Source organism: Cervus canadensis, chromosome 4 (assembly GCF_019320065.1).
Source record: "Cervus canadensis isolate Bull #8, Minnesota chromosome 4, ASM1932006v1, whole genome shotgun sequence".
Taxonomy (NCBI): Eukaryota; Metazoa; Chordata; class Mammalia; order Artiodactyla; family Cervidae; genus Cervus; species Cervus canadensis.
Window position 1 is genome coordinate 98,154,518 of NC_057389.1, and position 12,657 is coordinate 98,167,174.

General features: G+C 43.7%; 1 protein-coding gene across 1 annotated transcript in view; it reads left to right on the plus strand.

Moving 5' to 3' along the window:
• The window catches only part of LOC122440963, a 64,354-nt gene extending 53,065 nt beyond the window's left edge, over positions 1–11,289 (plus strand). The window contains exon 3 of the mRNA XM_043467610.1: positions 11,195–11,289. The gene's annotated coding sequence lies outside the window, so the exon portion shown is untranslated. The remainder of the gene's footprint in view (positions 1–11,194) is intronic.
• Positions 11,290–12,657: the final 1,368 nt, after the last annotated feature.

Genomic DNA, 12,657 nt, shown 5'->3' on the forward strand with positions numbered 1-12,657 from the left:
CATACTCAAATTCCTGTCCGTTGAGTCGGTGGTGGCATCCCACCTTCTCTTCGGTCTGCTTTCTTCTCTCTTTGCAATGAACATTGCCCAGCACGACCTTTTTGCAGCAGGCGGCCAAACTAAGGGATCTTCAGCACCCCTTCTTCCAAAGACGCATCACAGTTGACTTTGAAAGGCTGCTCAGCCAGAACCACTCTAGAAGTCGTTGTAACTTGAATATGCCAAAACACACTTGGCTTCCCTTTTTATACTTTTTGTCTCCTCCCCCTGAAACCTGATTGGTTCAGCCCTATGCAAAATAGGACTTGTACCAGCTACCAAAATGAGCCTACACTCAAGGCCAATCAGGGCAGGGGCATGTTTGGGGCGTGTTTTCCTGCCAGAGGTGCTCATTCTGGTCCTCCACAGCGCCTTTCTGAGGCTTTTGTGGTTCACATATTTCTGCCTTCTTGGACTCCTTTTTCTACTCTGTATCTAATGGTGTCTTTCCGTGTTTCAGTTACTTTTGTGGGAGTCAATTGTTGCAGGCAAGATTATAACTAAGTAATGGCATTTGGCTCTCCCTTTCTTGGAAGTGAAGAGCAGAACACAGCTGGGGGAAAATATTGTTCCTAATCAGGTCAGGTGCACCTATAAAGGCAGAATGTGTCACTTGCTGACCTTATCCATAAAATTTGTCTTCTGGCTGAACCATAGAAATTAGTTAATAAAAGATTTCCAACTGATTCAAACAGTATTTTTCTTAACTGAAATGTGAAATTAAAATATGAAACAAGCTGAGTCACATCATTTTCATTTATAACTGTCTAATGTTGCTCACTAAGCCTTCCTCAGTGATCAATGCAAAGAAATAGAGGAAAACAACAGAATGGGAAAGACTAGAGATCTCTTCAAGAAAATTTAGAGATATCAAGGGAACATTTCATGCAAATATGGGCTCAATAAAGGACAGAAATGGTATGGACCTAACAGAAGCAGAAGATATTAAGAAGAGGTGGTAAGAATACACAGAAGAACTGTACAAAAAAGATCTTCACGACCCAGATAATCACAATGATGTGATCACTCACCTAGAGCCAGACATCCTGGAATGTGAAGTCAAGTGGGCCTTAGAAAGCATCACTATGAACAAAGCTAGTGGATGTGATGGAATTCCAGTTGAGCTATTTCAAATCCTGAAAGATGATGCTGTGAAAGTGCTGCACTCAATATGCCAGCAAATTTGCCAGAAAACTCAGCAGTGGCCACAGGACTGGAAAAGGTCAGTTTTCATTCCAATCCCTAAGAAAGGCAATCGCAAAGAATGCTCAAACTACCGCACAATTGCACTCATCTCACACGCTAGTAAAGTAATGCTCAAAATCCTCCAAGCCAGGCTTCAGCAATATGTGAACTGAGAAATTCCAGATGTTCAAGCTGGTTTTAGAAAAGGCAGAGGAACCAGAGATCAAATTGCCAATAACCGCTGGATCATCGAAAAAGCAAGAGAGTTCCAGAAAAACATCTATTTCTGCTTTATTGACCATGCCAAAGCCTTTGACTGTGTGGATCACAATAAACTGTGGAAAATTCTGAAGGAGATGGGAATACCAGACAACCTGACCTGCCTCTTGAGAAACCTGTATGCAGATCAGGAAGCAACAGTTAGAACTGGACGTGGAACAACAGACTGGTTCCAAATAGGAAAAGGAGTATGTCAAGGCTGTATATTGTCACCCTGCTTATTTAACTTATATGCAGAGTACATCATGAGAAACACTAGGCTGGAAGAAGCACAAGCTGGAATCCAAAATTGCCGGGAGAAATATCAATAACCTCAGATACACAGATGACACCACCCTTATGTCAGAAAGTGAAGAGGAACTAAAAAGCCTCTTGATGAAAGTGAAAGAGGAGAGTGAAAAAGTTGGCTTAAAGCTCAACATTCAGAAAACTAAGATCATGGCATCTGGTCCCATCACCTCATGGGAAACAGATGGGGAGACAGTGGAAATAGTGTCAGACTTTAATTTTGGGGGCTCCAAAATCACTGCAGATGGTGATTGCAGCCATGAAATTAAAAGACGCTTACTCCTCAGAAGGAAAGTTATGACCAACCTAGACAGCATATTAAAAAGCAAAGACATTACTTTGCCAACAAAGGTCCGTCTGGTCAAGGCTATGGTTTTTCCAGTGGTCATGTATGGATGTGAGAGTTGGACTGTGAGGAAAGCTGAGCGGCGAAAAATTGATGCTTTTGAAGTGTGGTGTTGGAGAAGACTGTTGCGAGTCCCTTGAACTGCAAGGAGATCCAACCAGTCCATCCTGAAGGAGATAATTCCTGGGTGTTCATTGGAAGGACTGATGCTAAAGCTGAAACTCCAGTACTTGGCCACCTCATGCGAACAACTGACTCATTGGAAAAGACCCTGATGCTGGGAGGGATTGGGGGCAGGAGGAGAAGCGGACGACAGAGATGGCTCGATGGTATCACCGACTCGATGGGCACGAGTCTGAGTGAACTCCCGGAGTTTGTGATAGACAGGGAGGCCTGGCGTGCTGCAATTCAGGGGGTCGCAAAGAGTCGGACACGACTGAGTGACTGAACTGAAGTGAACTGAATGTTACTCGGGCCACACTTTTGGTTTTCTAAAGCCAGATATAGATTATGAATCTGAGAGCAAAAAATATCCCATGGTATCCTTTTGTTCCAGAGATTGTGGCAGATCTGAAGGATGGCGTTTGTGGAGGAAATCGGACCTTGAGTTTGTAGTCTTCAATCTGGTCCGATGTCTGCTTATACAGTATTGGCCATAAATGGCTGGCTTTCTGTATTTCCGTGTTTCACCACTGCGGTCTCTAAGCATTGATCTTCTGTGGAGGACGTGGGGGTGATCCTTCAGAGGAAACCTGGGTGTTCCAAAGTGGTCGCCCAGGGCGCTGCTCTCCAGTGAACTTGGTGGAATGTCGTCGCTTGAGGGAGAATTGTGACGGCCGCGTGGCCATGCCTGGTCAATGGGCACATGTTTTTCTAGCCGCCCGGCGGGCTGCACAGGCTGCAACATCCCCTTCAGGGCCTATTCATTAAGGGAGGCTAGCGGGCAGACTCCGAGGAGAGAGGGGGAGCCCCACTGGTTGAAACACCCTGGATGTGCTTTAGGTGAGAAGAGTTGCTGCAAGACATTTTTTGTTGAAGACAGCGCTTAAGCTTTGGGAGTTTATGCCTGTTTAGCGGCTTATGTTCTACGAGTTAATTCATTCTCAGCTGGATAAGTCGCCTTCAGTTCACAATACAAAATAACAGAACCTAGGCTGTGGTTTGTGCTGTTTAATTTGTATTTTTGGCTAGTCATGAACACTTCTATATCCAGTGTTTATCTTTTAGGGACTACTTCCCGCTGCGACCTCTGCCCGTCCTCAAAGGTGCTTCTGACCAGACATTGGTTTGCCAGTGGGAATGCGCAGGCCGGGAGCAAGTCGCAGTGGTAAATCAGAATGTGGTTGGATAGCTCAATCCTAGGATTCTTACAATCTTAATGAAATCTGTGAAAATGGAAGTAGGGTTTGAAAATGATGTTTACCCACCAAAGACAAAAGCAGCCTATTCAGTCTTTCTACCCTGAAGCAGGGAAATCTAGATTGGAGTTGGGCTGACTGAACTTCCCCAGAAACAGAGTTGTCAGTGAACAGCTGCAGCTCAGGGTGGGTGAAGCCAGTGAAAAACAAAACAATCAGAAGCAGAAATCACACCCAAGGATTTTGTTTAGAGCTGTTTTACATGTCACATTAGGAGTTTTGCACACAAAAAGTCGCCTGGAATAGGTTTTATATATAAGCAGGGGAATTTGGCTTTTTAAAGGGCATGTTGAAATCCAGCCTCCTGAAAGGCGCTAGTGAGGAATTTGCCACGATGTCTGTGATATGGAGTGTATACGGGAGAGAAGGCATCTCTCAGATGCAACACTAAGAGTCTGTATATGCTTGGGCAAGCACACAGCAACTATGTTCTGTGAGAAAGGAAATAGTAAAAGAATCAATTAATAATTTCTCCCAGATCAACACTATGACACATTTTGCATTCCAATAACTAGATGTCTTGCTTTGCATCTGGGAAATCAAATCATTGGGGCTGACAAATGATCAATGTTTTAGTGAAGAAAAGTCACAAATAATCGGAAATTATTGCAGAGTTTGGGAAACTTGTCCCCCAAATGTAGACCTAAAAGAACTTCAGATGTGGGCTAACCCTGATTCCATTCAAAACAAACGTCTTTGTCTAGGTCAGATGCATAGGTTCTGCAGAGGGGAAGATATGGAACCCAAGGCATGGATTTATTGGTCCATCAAAGTAAAGTTTATTGGCCTATCTCCTTCAGCTGTCAGCAAGCAGAAGGGGAGGAGAAGACACCTGCAGCCCAACCTGTGAGCTGGAGAATGGATGGATCTAGCTGTGCGTACGTGCTCAGTTGCCACAGTTATATCTGACTCTTTGCCACCCCATGGACTGTAGCCCGCCAGGCTCCTCTGTCCATGGGATTCTCCAGGCAAGATTACTGGAGTGGGTTGCCACGCCCTCCTCCAGGGGATCTTCCCGACTCAGGGATCGAACTCACATCTCTGGCATTGCAGGCGGATTCTTTACTGCTGAGCCACCCGGGAAGCCCAGATCCAGCTGTATCCAACCTTAACCAGACATGGGAAAGAAAAGGGAGTTACTATGACATTTCCCTCTGCTGTACATCTTTATCATCTCTCTGGCCTGAGAATGTGGTCATTTCCCTGGTTACAAAGACTCCTTCCTAGAAAGTCTAGGAGACTGTGATAGTTCTAACATACTTGAGCATACCACCATGCTCCAATTAAAGACCAGGAAGAAATCATAGGGAAAACAGTAATGCATAATCTTGATGACACTTTGCAAGTGAGTTGTGCAGACATATCTTGGCCACCAGCAATGAGGGTGATTAGAGGGCTTGTGTTACTAGCAAGAGATTCACAGCTGAAGCAGCATTCCCCTGGAGCCTGGAGGGTGGATTCAAGTGTGTGAATATTTTTTATGAAGCAAATACTAGGAAATGTGCCCATACTGTTCATTACTACTAGGACATCCTTCCTTTTCCTTCCCTTTTATCAACATACAGCTCTTTTTATTCCTTACTGAAAATTTTCCCGACTTTTCTAGACATGAGGCAGTAGCCTCTTCTGAACACTGGAAGTTCCATGCTCCACTGGGGATCATGCAGTGGAGGGGTAATTGCTCTTCCTTCTGCTGAGTGACCATTCACACTCCACCCTCCCATTTGACTGTGAGATTAGTCAGATTATCATTTTTGCTTCTGTGTTTCTCACTCACTATGCTGAACACTCTGATAGGCACAGAACAAGGACCCCCTGCAGCTGTTAGGAGGGAAGCTGGGCACTTGGACCTTTCCTGGTTGTCTCACTTGATGCCCTCATAGGAATCCAACAAGCATCCAACGGTCACACCAGCACTTCTCTGCTTTTAAAAACTAACAAGTCAATTCTTCTTTGAGCAATGCAGGATATTCCTGGCCCTGTAGTTAGTTGGAGTGCTAGTTTGCATGGTTATTTGTTATTCTAGGAAGGAAATGAAAAACTTTTCCAGTAATTTAGAGCAGAGCTCTGGAACATATATCTTCATTGATAATGTTTCTAGCTTCATACCATTTCTCAATCTCTCAAACACATAGTAAAATATGCACCTGTTTTTCTATTATTGTTTTTGGCATAATCATTTGTTTTTGGCAAATTTTATAGACACAGGACAAGAGTTGTAACATTAAATAATACTGAATTTCCCATGAATGTGTGGCACTGTTAATTTGCTAATATTAAATTAGCAAAATCGAACTTTAGTCTGTGGAAAAGTGACTTGTGCAAACAAGGCAAAAAGAGATGTTGCAATGTGTATGTGAAATGGGGGGGTTACAGAGAGGCAAACAGAATGTTCACAAAAGTGGCCCACTGAAGAAAGGCTGAGGAAGCAGTGAATCAAACCAAGATGGCAGGCTTGTTGTCTAAAGCGAGATAAAAATAGCTCGGTTGCCTCTGGGGCTGTCAGTCCACCCTCTAATGATTTTCAGCTCAGTAAGCCTTGAGAGAATGCAGGCTGTCTACAGGCACGAGCAGCTGACCAGACAGGAGCCCTGACACCCAGGAGTAGTAAGACAACGGGTGCAAATTTGGCCTCCAAGCTGCTGCCTCTGATTCTTCTCAGGCTTCAGACCAAGTCACAAAAGACAGTTTGCTTATTTCCTAGTAATGGAACAATTTTGTTTTCTTTGACACTAAGTATTATCCATGAACTTCTTGACAGGGGGGCCATAAAATTTGCTCATACTTGGTATGAATCCCATATATGTGGGGCAGCCTGTCATTCTCAGCCAGGAAATAAACCAATTTCATGGTTTTCCCTTGAAATATTTTAGCCTTTCATTCAATCTCCAGTCCTTCCTATAAACAGAAGAGGTGGAGCTTCCAACCTCTAGTGTTCTAGCCCTTTGATGTTTAGATGCCCCAGGGGAGCCTGGTTTAAAAACTCATCCTGCAAGATCATATTCAGATCATTACAAAGCAGCTTCACAAACAATAACTCAGTAAAGTTGGTAATATTGTCCTCACTTTTATCAAGACCTAGAAGTTTGGAGGAGAGGGGAAGGAAACAGGTAGGCCACGGGAACAGAGAACCCAATCTTGAAAGCTTGTGTTCCAGGCCCTGTATGTGGACAAAGAAATGAAGCCTAAGTGTCCTACTGAGATGGGCTCTCCACTCACATACACAGTAGCTCCCTATTTTATCATGGCAGCTAAGAGTTCCTCAAATGTGAATTCCAAGCTGACCTTGAGTATGTGACTTCAAGGCCCTCCATCTTTCTGGGCCTTTGCTTCCACATCTGTAAACTAAGTGGATTGTGCAAATACCATCTTAGGCTTTGACATTTCATTTAGTCACTAAGCCTTTTTGATGAGGCAGGCATGAGGGACAGAGCAACAAACAAAACATGCCAAAAAATAATTTTTAAAAAGCTTTGCTCTTATCCTGTAGATAGGAGCTTTAATAATTGAATTAAGTTTCTTTGTAAGTAAAACATCAAGTGGTGTTAAGTGCTATAAAAATGCATAGAATGGAAGGAGGTGGAGAACATGGAAGGTAGGAATTTCAGTGGGAAGGTCACAGAAGGCCTTATTGATGGCATCCGGGCAGATGTCTCAAGGAAGTGAACCTGAAATCTGCCAGAAGGAAGCTAGAACAGAAGAGAACCTCAGAGGATTTGGGATTCCAAAGGATCTAAGACTGAGTCAGTAGGAGCTATGCGAGGTTCCCAAGGCTATGATAAAGCCCCACTTGTCTTCACCACCTTGGCAGCTAATCAGCTTTGTATGCGTGTGTGCATGCTCAGTCATGTCTGACTATTTCTGACCCTCTGGGTTGTAGTCAGCCAAGCTCCTCTGTCCATAGGATTCTTCAGGCAAGAAAGCTGCTGTGGGTTTCCATTTCCTCCTCCAGGGGATCTTCCTGACCCAGGGATTGAACCCATGTCTCCTGCATCTCCTGCATTGGTAGGCAGATTCTTCACCACTGCACCACCTGGGAAGCCCTAACCAGCCTTAATTAATCCTTGTGGAATCTTGCAGCCTTGCCTGACCTTCCTGCTGTCCCTGGCAAATCGGGCAGACTTTGTGGATGAGGGAACCAAATACCTCAGTATAAACCTAAGTCTCAGACTGGGAGGTCCCCTCAGCAGAGCTGTCCCCTCCACCCTGGCAGGGACCTGCAGTGAAGCCAGATCTTCAAGAGGACTGCACAGTCGTCTCCCCACCTGCCCCCGCCCCAAACCCTTAGTCTTTCTTGTACTTCTTTGTAGATGTGCAGCACCCACCTCCCCGCTTCCTAGCCTCCCTGGCCCCACTGGCCCAGAGAATGGGAGGTCTGAGGGGCAGACAGGGCCAGCCATGCCAGGACAGTAGTAGTCCTAAGCTCTGCTTGGAAGCCCATGTCCAGGATGATGGCAAGGTGAGCACAGTGGGTGGTGGGCTCTGGGTCTCAGAGGTCAGAACATGGGAGGGGGCTGATCGCTCTCTGGGGATCAGGCCCACGGTGGCCAGTGGGTAGAGGGTCCAAGGGTGGTGTCCTGCGTGGCAGGGTCTGGGTGCAGCTGGGTTTCTGTTGAGATCATTAGGGTAAGGTGGAGACTTGAGATGGAGAGATGGGGTCAGAGGCTGGGATGGAAGGGGTCTGGACTGTCATGAAGACTAGGTAGGTTTTGCATCTCACAGTGCACATCCACATGAGTCTACAGCCAAGAATGATCCTGTCAGGCTCTTGTAAAGTAGGGGAAGCAGAGAGCCACATCTAGGCTAAAGCTATTTCAAACTTATTGTGGGCCTCTGGGCTCCTCTATAGAAGACTGACCAATCACTACTGCAATTCCAGCTCAGGATCTGGCCCTCCCTGCCTGGTTGGTCATGGCAGGGTCTGGTAGACCTGGGTGTATGAGATGGGAGCCTGTAAGAGGCTCCCACACCTCTTTCCTTGGGTCAGCCCCCTCCAGGAATGCTTAAATGGTAGAGCACGCATTCAGTCTGGGGTCTGGGTTCCTGTTCCAGAATGAGTCTGTCATGTGTAATCTCTCAGATTCTGAGTCATGGTGTGTTCTTTCTTTTTTCATTAATTAATTTTTTATTAAAAGAAACTTTTTGTTTCATTTTAATGAGGAAACAATGAAACACGGCAACAATAGAAGCTTTGACAAAGAGACTTCTTTCTTCTCCTTTTCCCAGCTTTCTGAATACCAAGGCCCTTAGACCTGCTGACCTTCATTCCCTGTGATGGTTAACTTTATGTGTCAATTTGGTCAGGCCATGGTGCCCACATATTTGGTCAACCATCAGTCTAGATTTGCTATGAAGGTATTTTTTTAAAGAAATGATTAACATTTAAATCAGTGGACTTTGGGTAAAGCAGATGACCCTCCATAATGTGGGTGGGCCACATCCAATCAGTTGAAGTCCTTAAGATCAAAGACTAAGGTTCCCTGAGGAAAAGGGAATTCTGCCTCCAGAAGGCCTGTGGACTTCAGTTTCAACTTAGACTCTTCCCTGAGTTTGCAGCCTACTGATCTGCTCTGTAGGTTTCAGACTTAACAGCCCCACAATCAAGTGAATCATTTTCTTAAAATAACTTTGTCTCTCTCTCTCTACACACACACAGACACACACACACACACACTTGATCATTCTTTTGTTTTCCAGCCAGGTCCACATCATTCAGCCATCAGAGCAGGGTTTTAAGTCCATCTGGGTTTTAAACCACTTTATAGCTAACATATGTGTCCAAATGCTTGATTATTGTTGTTGTATAGTTTCTCAGTCATATCCAACTCTTTTGTGATCCCATAAACTATAGCCCAAACTATAGTTCCTCCGTCCGTGAAATTCTCCAGGCAAGAATACTGGAGTGGGTTGCCATTTACTTTTCCATGTGATCTTCCCAACACAGGTATTGAACCTGTGTCTCCTGCATTGCAGGCAGATTCTTTACCTCTGAACCACCAGAAATGCTTGATTAAGAAATGTATAATCAAAGTGTTACTGCTGCTTTCTCTATGATCCCTAGGCTACATTCCCCTTCCACTCCACAGGTCTCATATGACCTGTGATAGCTGGGTTAAGATTCATCCCTGGGGCACTCGCTTCTGTGTGTACCCTTTGATCTAATTCTAAGCTCCACGGAACCTGGAGAACCCTTGACACAGTAGCATGCAATAGTCACACAAATAAAATTAAAACATTTCTCCATCCCTGACTTGTATTGACAGCCTGTGCATCCTTCCCTACAGCCACTAACTTTCAGCCTGGTACAAAGCTCCAAGATTTTTATGCCAAGTTCAGGGGCTTGTCCTAGAGATCCACAAGCAGACTAGACTTTCCTTCAATGGCATTCTTTCGGACCTTCTTCCTTTCTTCCCAACTGTGAAATAATAAGAAAATACACATATTGGTTTTGACTCCACATTCCTGACCCCTGTGAATATAGGTGCTGGGAGAATTTTTTACTCTAACATTTAGTCTTTGACCCCAGTTCCTGACCCAGCACTCCTAAATTCCTTGGCATTTCCTGGGTGATAAGAGTATCTTTTGTTCTAATGAGGTGACTCTGGGTGAATTCCTCAATTAGGGCTGGTTACCAGAAAGACAAAATCATTAGAAGCTTGGAATTTTCAGTCCCACCTTCCTTCTCCAGAGAGGGGAGAGGAGTTGAAAATGGAGTTAATGATCCATCATGCTTACATGACAAAGCCTCCATTAAAGTTGGGGAGCTTCTGGCTTGGTGAACACATCCACTTGCCCAGAGGGTGGTGCACCACAACTCTATGGGGACAGAAGCTTCCGGGCTTAGGATCCTTTGGACATTGCCTCATGTACCTCTTCACCAGTGTCCCCTATCACATCCTTTATTATACAATAAAAAGGTAAATATAAGTGTTTCCTGAGCTGTGTAAGCTGTTCTAGCAAATGTTTGAGTGGGAACCTCTGATTTGCAAGCAAGTCAGACAGAAGCTGTGGGTAACATGGGGCCTTGCTAATTGTGATGGCATCTAGAGTAACAGTCTTGTGAGACTGTACCCCTCGCTGTGTTGTCTGCATCAACTCCAGTTAGTGTCAGAATTGGATTTTAGGACACCCCTCTGGCGTCACAGACAATCACCCCATGTGGGGAAAACCCTCACATATCTGGTGTCGGAAATGTTGAGTGTGGTATTCGTGGAGAATAAAGAGAAACACACAGGGAGTGCTTTGCCCCACTCACCAGCCATTCTTTTATGCTCATTTTCTGGAGCTCTGAATTGTCCTGTGTATAAGGGTACTTAGGGAATGGCTCACCATTTCGTAAGCACTGTGTTTAGATGATTTGCTGTGTCAATGTGCACTTTTCCTCTCATTTCATCCTCATGGCTACCTGGTAGGCTTGATGAGTAGAAGTTAGTGAAACCCTCTCTGACTGGGGACATACAAACATTCAGTCTGCAATATTGTAGACTAAATGTATGTCCCCAAAAATCGTATGTTGAAATCCTAATCCTCGGTGTGATGGTGTTTTTTGAGAAGTGATTATGTAATGGGGTGGAACCCTCATGAGTAGGATTAGTACCCTTATTAAAGAGCACATCACCAAGCTTTCTAACCCTTTCAGGAGAACACAGCCAATAGATGGCCATGAAGGGAACTGGCCTCTCTCTAGAACCTAATCTGCCAGCATGTTGACACTGAACTCCATAACTGTGAGAAGTAAGTATCTATTATTTATAAGCTGCAGTTTGTGGCATTTTTGTTATAGCAGCCCAGGTGGACTACAACAATACATATATATGTATTTCTCATTTTCTGTATATGTAGATTGTATCTCTATTTACATATATGAATATTTTATAGTATTCTCAACATGTATTTTATATGTAAGTTATCTCTTTATAAATTTTACATATATATAATGTGTAAGTTATCTCTATAAATTATCTACATATATATAATCTCTACATATAGACATATAAATTCATGTGTATATATATATATATAACTTTTTTATATATAGATTTTACCTCTCTCTATATATATATGTATAGATTCTCTCTATCAATTCAGTTCAGTCGCTCCGTTGTGTCCAACTTTTTGCGACCCCATGGACTGCAGCACCCCAGGCTTCCCTGTCCATCACCAACTCCCGGACCTTGCTTGCTCAAACTCATGTCCATTGAGTCAGTGATGCCATCCAACTGTCATCCCCTTCTCCTCCTGCCTTCACTCTTTCCCAGCATCAAGGGGTTTTCCAATGAGTCAGTTCTTCACATCAGGTGGCCAAAATATTAGAGCTTCAGCTTCAGCATCAGTCTTTCCAATGGATATTCAGGACTGATTTCCTTTAGGATTGACTGGTTTGATCTTCTTGCAAGCCAAGAGACTCTCAAGAGTCTTCTCCAACACCACAGTTCAAAAGCATCAATTCTTCGGCACTCAGCTTTCTTTATTCTCTCTATGTATACGTCTAAATATAAATTCCCTGTATATATATTTAAAAATTCCCTCTCTATATAAATTATATATATATAATTTCTCTCTATATAAAAATTCTATCTATATATACAAATTCTTTATATATTCTATATATAAATTATCTCTATATATACATATATAAATTATATATGTATAAATTCTTTCTCTGTCCATATACCTACTTATGTGTTTGTATGTATTATATATATACGTGTGTGTGTATATAAATAAATAAATATATATATATATATATATTTAAAATCTAGTGGGAATTTCAAGAGAAACCTGCCTTGTTCATGATTAAGCTGAACGGGCTGATGCTCGTTCATCCAGACATACAAGGGGCTTTCTGCTGATGTCCTGAGCTGCATCTGCCCTCTCTTTTGCAGGCAGATCAGGGTAGCTTACTCCCTAGAAGGCAGGATACTTAAGGCCAGTTGCCTACAAATCCTTAAAGATGGTGAGGGCCTGAGTGAGCAGCCGCCTAAGGGATTTCTGTCCCCATGGGCATCAGATGGGAGGGACTGTTTCCCAAGCAGACACGGGGATCTCCTTCCCAAGCAGACACTGGCTTCTTCGTGAGCCAGAAGGAAGCAAATTTCTTTT